A 14,211-nucleotide genomic window follows, 5' to 3' on the forward strand; every position below is an offset into this window, starting at 1 on the left:
TCTGTTGTGCCTGGAATTGTTACCTGGAGACGGAGAGCTGTTCCAATGGGCTCCTGGCTGGCCTTGCTCAGGCACCACCTAAGAATTCGCTGGCGACACCGCTGTCGGTGGCAGAATCTCGGACAGCGACATGGAGGTGCGCAGGAATGAGATAGGGCGGCTCGTCGAGTGATGTCGCAAGGCCGTCGCACTCTGTAGATTTCAGGAAGGGCAAGTCAGGAGGACACACACCAGTTTTCATCGAGGGGTCAGAAGTGGACAGGGTGGGCACTTTCAAGTTCTTGGGTGTCAACATCTCAGGGGACCTCCTGGGCCCAACACATCGATGTAATTATGAAGAAGACGTGCTGGTGGCTATACCTCATTAGGAGTTTGAGGGAATTTTATATGTCACCAAAGGCACTTGGTAATTTTTAGATTAGATTAGATTAGATTATGAGGACACGTAGTCCTCTTTATTGTCACTTAGTAATGCATGCATTAAGAAATGATACAATATTCCTCCGGTGTGATATCACAAAACACAGGACAGACCAAGACTGAAAAACTAACAAAAACCACATAATTATAACATATAGTTACAACAGTGCAACAATACCGTAACTTGATGAAGAACAGGCCATGGCACAGTAAAAAAGTTCAAAGTCTCTCGAAAGTCCCACATCTCACGCAGACGGGAGAAAACTCTCCCTGCCATGCCCGACCACAGTCCGACTCTGAGTCGTCCGAAAACTTTGAGCTCTGATCAGCTCTCCGACACTGAGTACCGAGCGCCATCTCTATCCGAATGCTTTGACCTCAGCCTCGGTCGCCAGCAGCAGGCAAAGCCGGGGATTTTGGGGCCTTCCCTCTGGAAGATTCTCGATCGCCCAGTAACAGCGGCAGCGAACCGGCGTTTCAGAAATTTCTCCAGATGTTCCTCTGTGCTTTCACGTCTGTCTCCATCAATCAGAATTGTCCACGTCCTCTATTTAACAGAAACGATATCATTTCACCGGAGAGCTGCGCACGCTGCGTCACGCTGCCATCTTCTCCTCCCGCCTTTACAGATGTACGGTGGAGAGTATTCAAACTGGCTGCATCTCAGCCTCCGTGTATGGAGCCTGCAGTGCTCAGGATCACAAGGGGCTTCAGACGGTTGTTGTCTCAGCCAGTTCGATCAAGGGCACAACCCTCCCCACCATCAGGGACCTCTCACTCAATGTCAGCAAGACCAAGGAGCTGATTATAGACCAGAGCTCCACGAGCCAGTCATCATCAGAGGAGGAGAGGGTCAGCAACTTCAAATTCCTCAGTGTTATCATTTCAGAGGACCTGTCCCGGGCCCAGCACGTGAGTGTAATTATGAAGAAAGCACAGCAGTGCCTCTACTTCCTAAGGAGTTTGGAGAGATTCGGCATGACATCTAAAACTTTGACTAACTTCTATAGACCCGGATCTGGGCCGTACCCTCCAAATATCCGGACCTGACTCTCGTTTTTTTTTTGCACTACCTTACTTTCCATTTTCTATTTATGATTTATAATTTTGATTTTTAGTATTTACTATCGATTTGTAATCCAGGGAGTGGGAAGCGCAGAATCAAGTATCGCTGTGATGATTGTACGTTCTAGTATCAATCGTTTGGCGACAATAAAGTATGAAGTACAGATGTGTAGTGGACTGGCTGCATCACAGCCTGGCATGGAAACACAAAAGCCCTTGACTATGTACGCATCCTTAAAGTGCGCTTCTCAATCAGACCTGAGGGCATGATTGTGTTACGCGCTGGCTGAGTGGTAATCAATTGCTGACTTATTTTCCCTCCCAATCCCATTCTCCTGCCTTCTCCCCATAACTTTGATGCCCTTTCTAATTAAGTACCGATCAAATCTTGCTTTAAGTCTACCCAATGACTTGGCCACCACAGCCAAGGCAATGAATTTCACAAATTCAACTAAATAAATTCCTCATTGGATTCCATGCCACTGGCACCTGGCACCTGGAAGATACTTTACACGGAGAAGATGCTTTACAAGGTGGAAAAGCCCAACCCGACGAAGTTTCATCCCAGTGAAGGCACATGTGGCCGGGCTGCAGTTCCCAGTGTGGCCGCGGGTGGTGGAGCGGAGCCGCTCTACGGTTCCCGGTGTTGCCTGGCTGCAGTTCCTCGTGTGGCCGCGGGAGGTGCTGTGGAGCCGCACTGCAGTCCCCAGCGCGGCCACAGACGGCGCCGTCGCCCGTTCCTTGTCGAGCTGCCGCCATTTTGTGACCGTGTCTCCGCTGTGGCCCCGGATCCGGCTTCTCTCGTACGGTAAGTCCCGCCACCGTCTCGCGTACCCACGCCTCGGCTGGTACGGTGCGCCGGGTGTCTTCCCGTGATACTTCCGGGGCGCTTTGCTGCTGGGCTGGCGGCGTGGGCGGCGCAGATTGCGCTGGGCTGCATCGGGACTGGAGAGGCCGAGGCTGTGCGGCCTGGACCCGTTCCTGCATTCGGAGGGGGGGGGGGGAAGCAGAGAAAGGCCGAGGCCTGGTCTCCAGGTCCGGCTACTGCCTGTGATCCCTGCTGGACCCTGATCCAGAGGATGGAGGCAACGATTCGACCTGGGTGCTGGCGTGGGGAATGGTGCCCTCAGATTTGGGGGGGGGTGCACCGTTACCATGGGCAACGGCAGCGAGGGTACCCCGGTACCAGCTCACCGATACCTCTGTGCTGCCAGTGCAACACGGCAGGTCTACACGGCGGTGTACAGGGGAGGCTCAGACTGCAACGCGATGTGAGCATACTCTGGGCTACATCTCTAGCTACTACTGTGGACTAAGTGTTGGGTGCCAGGGCATTCGGGGACCATTTATTTTATTCATAACTAAGGAAGAGGAACGGGGGTGTTTGTAAGAAGTGCACAGGCTCCATCCTGAGGGTCTTTGTGCACTTAACTGCACGCACGCTGATTGTTTCCGTGTGAAGTGGCTCTGGTGAGAGGGATGTTAGATTTGGAGAGATCACAATGAACTTCGAGTGAAGTGGTTCACTTTCTAGAGTAGGGCAGCTCCTGTGGTATAGCTGGGAGCCCAGACATGTCAAAGTAAAGTCTTTGTTTGGGACCAGCGCAACATTCCGAGTAAGTTACAAACTACACTAGAGTAATTTGTAAGCAGAGGTAATAGGCGACGTGGAAGAAAGAGCAGTCTGCATTCCGATTGTTCTCTCGGTGTGCTTTGGAACGAGAACATGAGCATAATAACATTCAGTAAAATGCACACACGTATTTGCAAACAGGCCTACTGCACAGAGGAGAATCAAGTAACAACAATAGACCAAGTGTCTACTTTTTTCAGTACGCTGATCAATGTTGCTTCTGTGGCTATCGTCGAGTAAGGAAGTTCACACTCGAACACCGCCCCCCCCCCACCCCGGCTTGTGGGCAAAAGTTATTGTTAGCAGCTCAGTAACACTTTCCTCTTGTTTTGAAATAATGTCTTGTGTGGGGTTTTGTCAGATTTCTACCCTCAAATGTTGGTTTTGTAATGTTCATCTATCAGATCTAATGGACTGGGCCCACACAAAAGGTGGAGTAATTAGGTGAGTGCTGAGTCTTGTCACTAAGAGTGACAACATTTTGATTTTTGAGCTGTGGTGGAAAACATTAATGGTGACTTCTGTGTGAGCGCAGTCAGAAACAATGCACATTTAAATGGCCAGTAGGAACCACAGTGTGGAGGATGTAGCAGAGTCTTTAATGTCCGGTAACCTGTTGACGTGGTGATCCTCTCAGCCACCAGTCCCTTATTGTTTCATTCAATCTACTTCATATTAGGAACAGCTTACTCTGTTGTCAAAGTATTCTTCAGAATTGATTTCAGAACGATTGTCCTTCAGGGGCATTCAAAGATTCATTCAGTATCAGAGAATGTATACTGTATACAACCTGAAATTCATACTCTTCACAGACATCCACGGAACAAGAAACCCTATAGACTGAATGATAGAAATATCGAAGTCCCCTTCCCCTTTGCAAAAGCTGCCTCAATTATTTTTATTAAGGCAGTCCAGAAACGTACTGGTTGGCAGGTTAGTTGGTCATTGTAAGTTGTTCTGTGATTAGGCTAGGGTTAAATCGAGGGATTGGTGGCCAGTGTGGCTCGAAGAGCCAGGCATGCCTGTTCTGTGCTGTATCTCAATAAATAAATGCAATTTTCAGTGTCCATTATATGGTTCATTTCGGGGGATTTCACTGTTTTTAAATGTTCAATAAAATTGATTAATTTTGGTAACCAAGTCAAGCTGTATACCAGCAGTAGTATATCACTTGGATCGGTGCTGGCACCTTTGTTCTTATATGCACATTTGCAACATATGTAAATATAGGAGGTGTGGTTAGTAAGTTTGCAGGCGACGCAAAAATTATTAGTATTGATACTGATGAAGGTAATCTTGGGTTGCAGAATGATATAAATCAGCTGGTAAATTGGACAGATCACTGACAGGTTGATTTTAGTCCCGATAAGTGTGAAGCAATGCATCGTAAAGGTATTTGAATAATGAATAGTGGAGCCCGAGGGATTATTGTGGGGAAGAGGGACCTTGGTGTACAAATCCATACATCCCTGAAGGTAGAAACATAGATAAGGTGGTGAAGCAGATTCATTGCTCTTATTAGAATATAAGAGCATGGAGAACACAGTTTATAAGTTGCTGGTTTGGCCACAGCTCATGTATTGTGTGCATTTCAGCACACCATAGGAAAGACATGATGAGTGTGCGGAGATTTTCCAATACGTTGTCTGGGTTGATATGTTTCAGCTATGAGGAGAAGCTGTGTGAACCTGCTTTGTTTTTCTTGGAGCAGAGGAAAGATCGGAGAGAGGTACGGATGGATTGTCTAGTTTTATATGTTTCCATGTCAGAGATACCTAAAGCCAGGGAGTCCAGGTTCAAATTGATGGCTAAGATGTTTAGGGGGATCTGATGAAAAAGTTTTTTTTTCATCCAGGGGATGGTTAAGATCTGGAACACGTTGGTAGGGGGAAGGTATTCTGACAACATTTAAGAGGTGTCAGGATGAGTGCGTGAATTTCAAATATGTAGAAGACTGTGCTGGTAAATGGGACCAGTGTAAATGAATACTTGTGTGACGGTTGACATGAACTTGATGACAATGGACCTATTTTGGCATTGGAAACTGTCTGATTCTATTCAGTACCTGTGAATGCTCTGTGTTGATGCTTTTTCCAACTTGTCTTGTTAAGTGTGCATCTTGCACAATTTCCAGGCTTTGCAATATTCCTGTAATTTCAGATTCAAGTTTATTATCACCGGCATGTGACGTGAGGTTTGTTAACTTAGCAGCAGCAGTTCAATGCAATACATAATCTAGAAGAGAGAAAAAATAATAAAATAAAAATGATAATAATAAATAAACAAGTAAATCAATTACAGTGTATGTATATTGAATAGATTTTTAAAAGAAGTTCAAAAAACAGAAATACTGTATATTAAACAAAGTGAGGTAGTGTCCAAAGGTTCAACGTCCATTTAGGAATCTGATGGCAGAGGGGAGGAAGCTGTTCCTGAATCACTGAGTGTGTGCCTTCAGGCTTCTGTACCTCCTACCTGATGGTAACAGTGAGAAAAGAACATGCTCTGGGTGCTGGAGGACCTTAATAATGGACACTGCCTTTCTGAGACACCGCTCCCTAAAGATGTCCTGGGTACTTTGAAGGCTAGTACCCAAGATGGAGCTGACTAGATTTACAATCCTCTGCAGCTTCTTTCGGTCCTGTGCAGTAGCCCCTCCATACCAGACAGTGATGCAGCCTGTCAGAATGCTCTCCACGGTACAACTGTAGAAGTTTTTGAGTGTATTTGTTGACACGCCAAATCTCTTCAAACTCCTAATGAAGTATAGATGCTGTCTTGCCTTCTTTATAACTTCATCAATATGTTGGGACCAGGTTAGATCCTCAGAGATCTTGACACCCAAGAACCTGAAACTGCTCACTCTCTCCACTTCTGATCCCTCTATGAGGATTGGTATGTGTTCCTTTGTCTTACCCTTCCTGAAGTCCAAAATCAGCTCTTTTGTCTTCCTGACGTTGAGTGCCAGGTTGTTGCTGCAGCACCACTCCACTAGTTGGCATATCTCACTCCTGTACGCCCTCTCGTCACCACCTGAGATTCTATCAACAATGGTTGTATCGTCAGCAAATTTATAGATGGTATTTGAGCTATGCCTAGCCACACAGTCATGTGTAAATAGAGAGTAGAGCAGTGGGCTAGGCACACGCCCCTGAAGTGCGCCAGCATTGATCATCAGTGAGGAGGATATGTCATCACCAATCTGTACAGAGACTGTGGTCTTCCAGTTAGGAAGTCGAGGATCCAAGTGCAGATGGAGGTACAGAGGCCCATGTTCTGCAACTTCTCAATCAGGATTGTGGGAATGATGGTATTAAATGCTGAGCTATAGTTGATGAACAGCATCCTGACATAGGTGGTCTAAAGCCGTGTGGAGAGCCATTGAGATTGCATCTGCTGATGGCCTATTGTGGTGATAGGCAAATTGCAATGGGTCCAGGACCTTGCTGAGGCAGGAGTTCAGTCTAGTCATGACCAACATCTCAAAGCATTTTATCACTGTCGATGTGAGTGCTACCGGGCAATAGTCATTAAGACAGTCCACATTATTCTTAATAGGCACTGGTATAATTGTTACCTTTTTGAAGCAAGTGGGAACTTCTACCCATAGCAGTGAGAGGTTGAAAGTGTCCTTGAATATACTCCCACTAGCTGGTTGGCTCAGGTTTTCAGAGCCTTACCAGATACTCCATCGGGACCTTCTGCCTTGCGAGGTTCACTCTCTTTAAAGATAGCCTAACATTGGCCTCTGTGATGGAGATCACGGGGTCATCAGGTGCAGCAGGGATCTTCACAGCAGTAGTTGTGTTCTCCCTTTCAAAGTGGGCATAGAAGGTGCTGAGTTCATCTGGTAGTGAAGCATCGCTGTCATTCATGCTATTGGGTTTCGCTTTGTAGGAAGTAATGTCTTGCAGACCCTGCCAGAGTTGTTGTGCATCCGATGTTGCCTCCAACCTCGTTTGAAATTGTCTCTTTGCCCTTGAAATAGCCCTCCGTAAATCATACCTGGTTTTCTGGGATAGGGCTTTTATTCTTTTGTCATAGAACATAAATAAGACACACAGGATTGTTACGTATTTTACAGCTTCCTTTTAATCATTTGTCATACTCACAAAATCATTTTCAAAAATCCCTGGCAAGTACTTGTAAAACTTAAGATAACACACACAAAATACTGGTGGAATTCAGCAGGTCAGGCAGCATCTAGAGGGGGAAGACGCCAGAATAAAAAGGTGGGTGGAGGGGAAGGAGGATAGCTGGAAGGTGATAGGTGAAGCCAGGTGAGTGGGAAAGGTAAAGGTCTGGAGAAGAAGGGATCTGATAGGAGAGGAAAGAGGATCATAGGAGAAAGGGAAGGAGGAGGAGACCCAGGGGGAGGTGATAGACAGGTGAGAAGAGATAAAAGGCCAGAGTGGAGAATAGAAGAAGAGGGGAGAGGAAGGAAAAAAATCTTTTACCGGAAGGAGAAGTCAATATTTATGTCATCAGGTTGAAGGGTACCAACCTTGTAAAACTTGTTGCAGGAGGCTTCTTTGGGAAAGAATTGCGAAGTAGCCAGTTGCTTAATTCACTGTGATTTCTGCTCAGCTAAATTCACCAGTGGCATGCTGTTCCTGAGGCTTTCTTTTCCCTCTAGTTGTAGTTCTGTACTGTTCTCGAAGTTGAGACTGAATTTAAAAAAACTCATATGCACTGAGTTGTTATTCTGGAAACCTGGCAGATGGTTTGTTGGTGACCACAGAAATGAGACTGTTCAGCCTTTCCATCAGCATTATTTCAGTAGTCCTCATTTTCGATTACGTATTATTTGTCTCTTTTGCTTTTTGTCCCTTTTTTGTCTGTGATTGTGCTCTGAAGTTTATTGCCACCATCAGGAGACTTATCAGTCCATTCCATAGACAAAAGGGATTGGTTGGTATACTGTGTGTGAGTTATAAAAACCATATTGGCACTCTGAAAGAAAAAATGTAAATTCTAAATGGTGTGGGTCTTTATCAGCACAGATAAATGAATAAACCTCTTTTCCAAATGCCTTTCTGAGATCAGGAAGCCCATTTTAATAAACTGAAGCTTGTTCTTTACACTTAGTGATGGGAGCTGTGATTTAATCGGAACTTTCTTTACTTACAAACAGAGTTAAATCTGGGTCGCTAGAGGCTGCAGGGATGTAGATGGATGATGTTCCTTCCTGCTTTATCATTGGTTAAAATCAAAAACTTTTGGCCCAACCAATACTCATCAGAAAGATCCTGGACTAAATCCTAGTTTCGTACTCTGTTAATCCATAAAAAGAAATTCTGGTTGTCTGGGTAGTCGCCAACCTGATGGCATAAATATCAATTTCTTCTTCTAATAAAAAAATAATTTTTCCCTCTCCCTCTCCTCTTCTACTTACTCACTCTGGCCTCTTACCTCTTCTCACCTCCCTATTACCCTCCTCCTCCCCTTTCTCCTATCTCCTCTTCTATCAGACTCCTCCAGCCCTTTATCTTTCCAACACACCTGGTTTCTCCTATCACATTCTAGCTATCCTCCTTCCCCTCCCCCCACCATAACCATAACTATTTATGAAGGTCTGCATGACAGAAGCCTTCTTCATCACCCTGTCTACCTGTGACAGCACTTAATAGAACCATATACTTGTACCCCAGATTTCCTCTACACTACTGTCCAGGGCCCTGCTGTTCAGTGTGAAAGTCCTACCTAGATTTGATTTTCCAAAATGCAACATCTTCATTTATCTGAGTTGAGCTCCATTTGCTATTCCTCAGCTGATCGAGATCCCCCTGTGGGTTTTGATGACCTTTGTCATTGTCCACAATTCCATCTATTTTAGCCTCATCTGTAAACATTCACTGTGCTTTATACATTGTTATTCAGATTGTTGATACAGTAGATGAATTTCTATAGTTGATAATAGAAAATTTTCAGGGTATTTCATTGACCTATGATTCAGAGGTGAAGCATATTAACAGGCCCTTGCAGCCCAATGACCTCATGCTAGCCAGTTATGCGACCAATTAATCTACGAATTTGTATGTCTTTGGAAACCGGAGCAGCTGGAGGAAACCTACACAGTCATGGGGAGAACATACGTACTCCCGGCTGGAATTGAACCCAGGTCACTGGCACTATAAAGTGTTACGCTAGCCTCTGCCGCCAGTAAAGATTTCCAGTTCATGTTTAATAAATACTCATGGAAGAGAAGGACCCGATGGCAGTGGTGGGATTTGAACCCAGGTCTCCGTGGGGACTAGATCCTTCATCCAGAGCCTTAGACTGCTTGGCCACACCACGGCATGGCATTCATGCTTTGTGTAAGACATGACAGGTAAGAGAAGGCCAATTCAGGAAGCAAGGTGGCAGGTGCGTCTGGGGGGGGCGGGGGCAAGCTGGAAGAGGAATATTCTATCTCCTGGACGTCAGTTTTGTGAGCTAATTTGGATCTCAGCACGTGCTACTATTGGATAAGCAAATTTCTCATAACCATTGGGTCATTTTAATACAGACACTGCATTCAGCAGACATCAATGCACAGGGTGAGTGTGAAGAATTCTTCTGAAATGAGGCCATTTCAGCCGTTTGTTACCATTCTGCACCTGCTGTGCAATAATGTACACTCCGTGGCCACTTTATGGGATGCATCTGTACGTCAATGCAAACATCTAATCAGCCAAAAATGTGACAGCAACTCAATGCATAAAAATGTGCAGTCCTGGTCAAGAGGTTCGGTTGTTCTTCAGCCCAAACATTAGGAATGATTGTTGGTGGTCTGTGGATCTCCTGGGCTTTTCATGAACAACAGTCTCTAGAGTTTACAGAGAATGGTGAGAAAAACAGAAAACATCCAGTGAGCAGTAATTCCGTGGGCGAAAATGTCTTGTTAATGGGAGAAGCCAGAGGAAGGTGGGCTGACTGGCTCAAGCTGACAGAAAGGTGATAGTAACTCAAATTACCACGGTTTCAACAGTGGTGTGTGGAAGAGCATCCCTGAACACTCAACACATTGTGCCTTGAAGTGGATGGGTTACAGAAGCAGAACACCACTCCAGGATCGGCTCCTGTACCTAATAAAGTGGCCACTGAGTGTACAAGCTGTGATCCTAATCAACAGATCTACCACAGATTCAATCCCAGTGTCAATATGCTGAATCAAAGATTATTATTTCACTTGCTATCTTCTCAATTCTCCTTTCTGCAATATTGCAGAGATAACTTCAAGGTTCAGAGGTCGAATTTAATGTCAGAGGAATGTATACAATAAACATCCTGAAATGCTTTTTCTTCGCAAACATCCATGAAAACAGAGAAGTGCCCCAAAGAATGAATGGGAGTTAAATGTGAGAACCCCAAAATCCCCCCAGCTCCCCCCTCCCGCACGTAAGTGGAGGCAAGCAACGATCCCCCCTCCCCCCATCAGCAAAAAAAAGCACATCGGTACAGTCACCAGGCCCGTGTGTGCTAAGCAATAGCAAAGACACAGACAAAAGTTACCCCAAAGGCTTGGCATTTCATCTGACATTTGACAAACCACAGGTTCTCTCTCTCCTTGGCAAGGGAGAGGGAGGTGTCCCCCATTTTCACAGCAAGCAGGAGACATAACAACAACCCGCTGGTTTACAATGTTAAAAGTCTGTTTTGTTGCTCTTTTCAAGCTCTGTGTCTAAAGATCGCAAAGACCTTGAGTCTTCCGGCCCACAGTGAAAGATTTTCTGGCCTCCCCGAAGACACACGAGTCTCCTGCCGTGACATCGACCCTTGATCCACCCATCTCCAGAGCCCCAAGGTCTGAGGCTTCCGAACACGATTGAGACTCTTAGGCCAAACCCTTGGCATGTCGAATAATGGCCAGTTGTGGAACCCTGAGAACGGGTCCCATTCCCGCAAAGAACCGAAGCCTGTGTGTTACTCCAGGTCAGGAACAAAACAACCCTGAAAGGGAAAAATAAAGATATTAAAGGTGGAAATAAAGCTGTTTCTGAAGATGCAAGCAGAGGAGTCGCCGTTGGGCACCATCATCCCTCCTAAGCTTTGCCTTCATTAAAGATCGAGTGAGAAACTGTATTGTCATCACTCTAGAACCAAGATTGCTCTAACTTTCCTCAGTTAATTTATCGTAAATAGAAACTTCTGTACTTGCACATTGAGAAGTTGCCCTAAGTTGTTGAATCCTTCATCAAAGCATAGAGAGAGTGGTTTGTGAACATCTGGAAGACAACTGTTCTCTAAAATCGACTTCTGCCACACAGTATTGTCCCCTGACAATCAAGGTCCACATTGAGACCTTTGAAATTGTAGATTGCTTCCCATTTCTTGCGAGCCACCTTTCAGCAAAGAGAGACTTCTGTGGCAATATTGACCACCACTTCCCTGCAGCAGCACAGCCTTTGGCCAGCTGAAGAAAAGGATATTTTGAAGACCAACTCAGCGCCAAGCTTGTAGTCTACCGAGCAGCAGTGATCTCTGCCTTTTCTATGCTTTAGAGACAGGGGGAGCTTAAAGTATGGAGAAGGATCACCAGTGATGTCTCTGCAAAATCTTCCAGTCATTGGTAAGTATGGGTGAGATAGTGTTAATGTTCTCTTCCAGGCTGGCAATCCACATTGAGCCAACATGCATCGCATAGACTCTTGACCTCCAAAACAAGCGCTCTATTGAGGAGATCTCCAGGACAGAGAAGATACTTCAAGGGCATTCCCTGTGTCTCCTTGGAAAAATATAATATTTTCATTGATTCTTGGGGAATTCCTGACCATCCAATCGAGATGGAATTGGAGCTTATGGGAAGGTGCTATGTGCTTCAGCTCTGTACAATGGGTTTGCTGAGAGGCCAAACATGATTTATTGGAGGATACAGCATCCCAAACATCCATCTGTCCTGATCTGTCAAACTCTACTTTTGTAGTTTTTTTTTGCAAAGGACTCTTCGGGCACACAGAAGTTCAAAGTGAATTGATTATCAAAGTACATATATGTCACTATATACAACCCCAAGATTCATTTTCTTATGAGAATACTCAATAAATCCAGTAACCATTATAGACTCCATGCAAGACCATACCCAACAAGGCGAACAACCAGTGTAGAAATGATAACAAACTGTGCAAAGCAAAAAAGAAATAATAATAAACAAATATATATTGAGAACATGAGATGAAGAGTCCTTGAAAGTGAGCCCATAGAAAATATGTGAACGTGGGGATACATAGTAACTGGTTTTCTGCCCTTTTGCTGTCATTCACATTTTGCATTTATGTGACGTATAGTGTAAAAACTGTCAGAAAGTTTCATAAAGCTATATTCTTAAACTAAGAGGGAATATTGGGAAGAACGCAAAAGAAGTTGGAGGAACTTGGCAGGAATATGGAGGGAAATGGGCAGTTAATCTGGGTTGAGACTCTTCACTTATAGACTGATGATGGGGCCAGTGAAGGGTCTCAACCCAAAACATGAGTCCAGATGAAGGGTCTCTTCCAGAATATGCAGCCTCTTGTGTCTCCAGAAATGTAAAGAATTTTTTGTGGTGAAGGTACCAACCTTCTATTCACAATCTGGATTATTACAGAATATATTATAGTATAGCTGAGGAAAAGGTTCTTCATACCATCATGCGTCATGGAAGTGTAGTGGTTAGCGCGATGCTGTTACTGCTCAGGGTTACGGAGTTCGATCCTGACGTCATCTATAAGGAGTTTGTACATCTTCCCCATAGAATGCGTGGGTTTCCGCTCACAGTCCAAAGATGTACTGCTTAGTAAGGTAACTCGGTCATTGTAAGTTAACCTGTGATTAGGCTACGGTTAAGTGGATGGATTGCTGGGTGGTGGGCTCTAAGGGCCAGAAGGGCATATTCCATACTCTATCTCTAAATAAACAAAATCAATATGTGTGTTGACCATGATTCCAATCTGCATGCACACAGATCGTATTCTTCTCTTCCCTGCCTAAACGTGTGCTGTCTAAATGCCTTTTAAACGTTATTGTTGTATCTCCTTTTACTACCTCCCTGGTAGCACATTCCATATAGCCACCATGGAGGGGAGGTGGGAAATACTTGCCACGCAAATCTTCTTTAGACATTCTCCTTCCCACCTATATCTGCTCTTGTACTCATTTCCACCCTGACAAAAAGATTGTGAATCTGCCTCTCGTAATGTTACATACTGCAGTCAGTTTGCCTGTCAGCCTCCTGTGCTCCAGAGAAAACAGTCTAATTCTGCCCACCTCTCCCTGCAGTTAATTTGCTTCAATCCAGGCAGAATCCTTCTGCACCCCTTCCAGAGTGTTCACATCCTTCCTGTAGTGTGGCTTAACTGAAGTTTTATACAGCTGCAACGGGATTTCCCAACCTTTATAATCAACTTGACTAATTCCAGATTCAAAATTGTTCGGTGTCATTTCCAGTACAGAAGTGTATAGGAGAACAAAATTTTTACTCTGTTCTGATGCAGCAGAAAAAAAACACTAAGATAGAGAACACAATAATAAAAACACAATAAGTTTGAATACATAAAGATAGCTTATATACATAGATTGTATGTCCATAAAGTGACGCAGGAATCAGAATCAGCTTTTATATCGCTGGCATATGTCATGAAATTTATTAACTTTGCGGCAGCAGTACAATGTGGATGATAATAGAAAAATCTGTTAATTACAGTAAATATACAGTAGTTAAATAAGTAGTGCAAAAACAGAAATTAAAAAGTAGTGAGGTAGTGTTCATGGGTTCAGTGTCCATTCAGAAATCAGATGGCAGAGGGGAAGAAGCTGTTCCTGAATTGTTGAGTGTGTACTTTTAGGTTTCTGTATCTCCTTACAGATGGTAACAATGAGAAAAGGGCTTGTCCTGGGTGGTGGGGTCCTTAATGATAGATGTTGCCTTTTTGAGGCACCACTCCTTGATGATGCTATGGATACTATGGAGGCTAGTACCCATGATGGAGCTGACTAATTTTACAGTTCTCTGCAGCTTACTTAGATCCCATGTCCTCCCCCCACACACACACAGAGTGATGCAGCCGGTTAGAATGCTCTCCATGGTACATCTGTAGAAGTTTGCAAATGTCTTCAGTGACGTACCGAATCTCCTC

General features: G+C 44.6%; 1 protein-coding gene across 2 annotated transcripts in view; it reads left to right on the plus strand.

Annotated features, from left to right (window-relative positions):
• Positions 1-2,225: 2,225 nt before the first annotated feature.
• Positions 2,226-14,211, plus strand: part of cnot3a (CCR4-NOT transcription complex, subunit 3a) — a 146,606-nt gene continuing 134,620 nt past the window's right edge. The window contains exon 1 of one of the 2 annotated variants that reach the window (XM_063062802.1): positions 2,226-2,293. The gene's annotated coding sequence lies outside the window, so the exon portion shown is untranslated. The remainder of the gene's footprint in view (positions 2,294-14,211) is intronic. The other variant, XM_063062804.1, reaches the window with a different exon arrangement.

This window comes from Mobula hypostoma, chromosome 11 (genome assembly GCF_963921235.1).
Source record: "Mobula hypostoma chromosome 11, sMobHyp1.1, whole genome shotgun sequence".
In the NCBI taxonomy this organism is placed as follows: Eukaryota; Metazoa; Chordata; class Chondrichthyes; order Myliobatiformes; family Myliobatidae; genus Mobula; species Mobula hypostoma.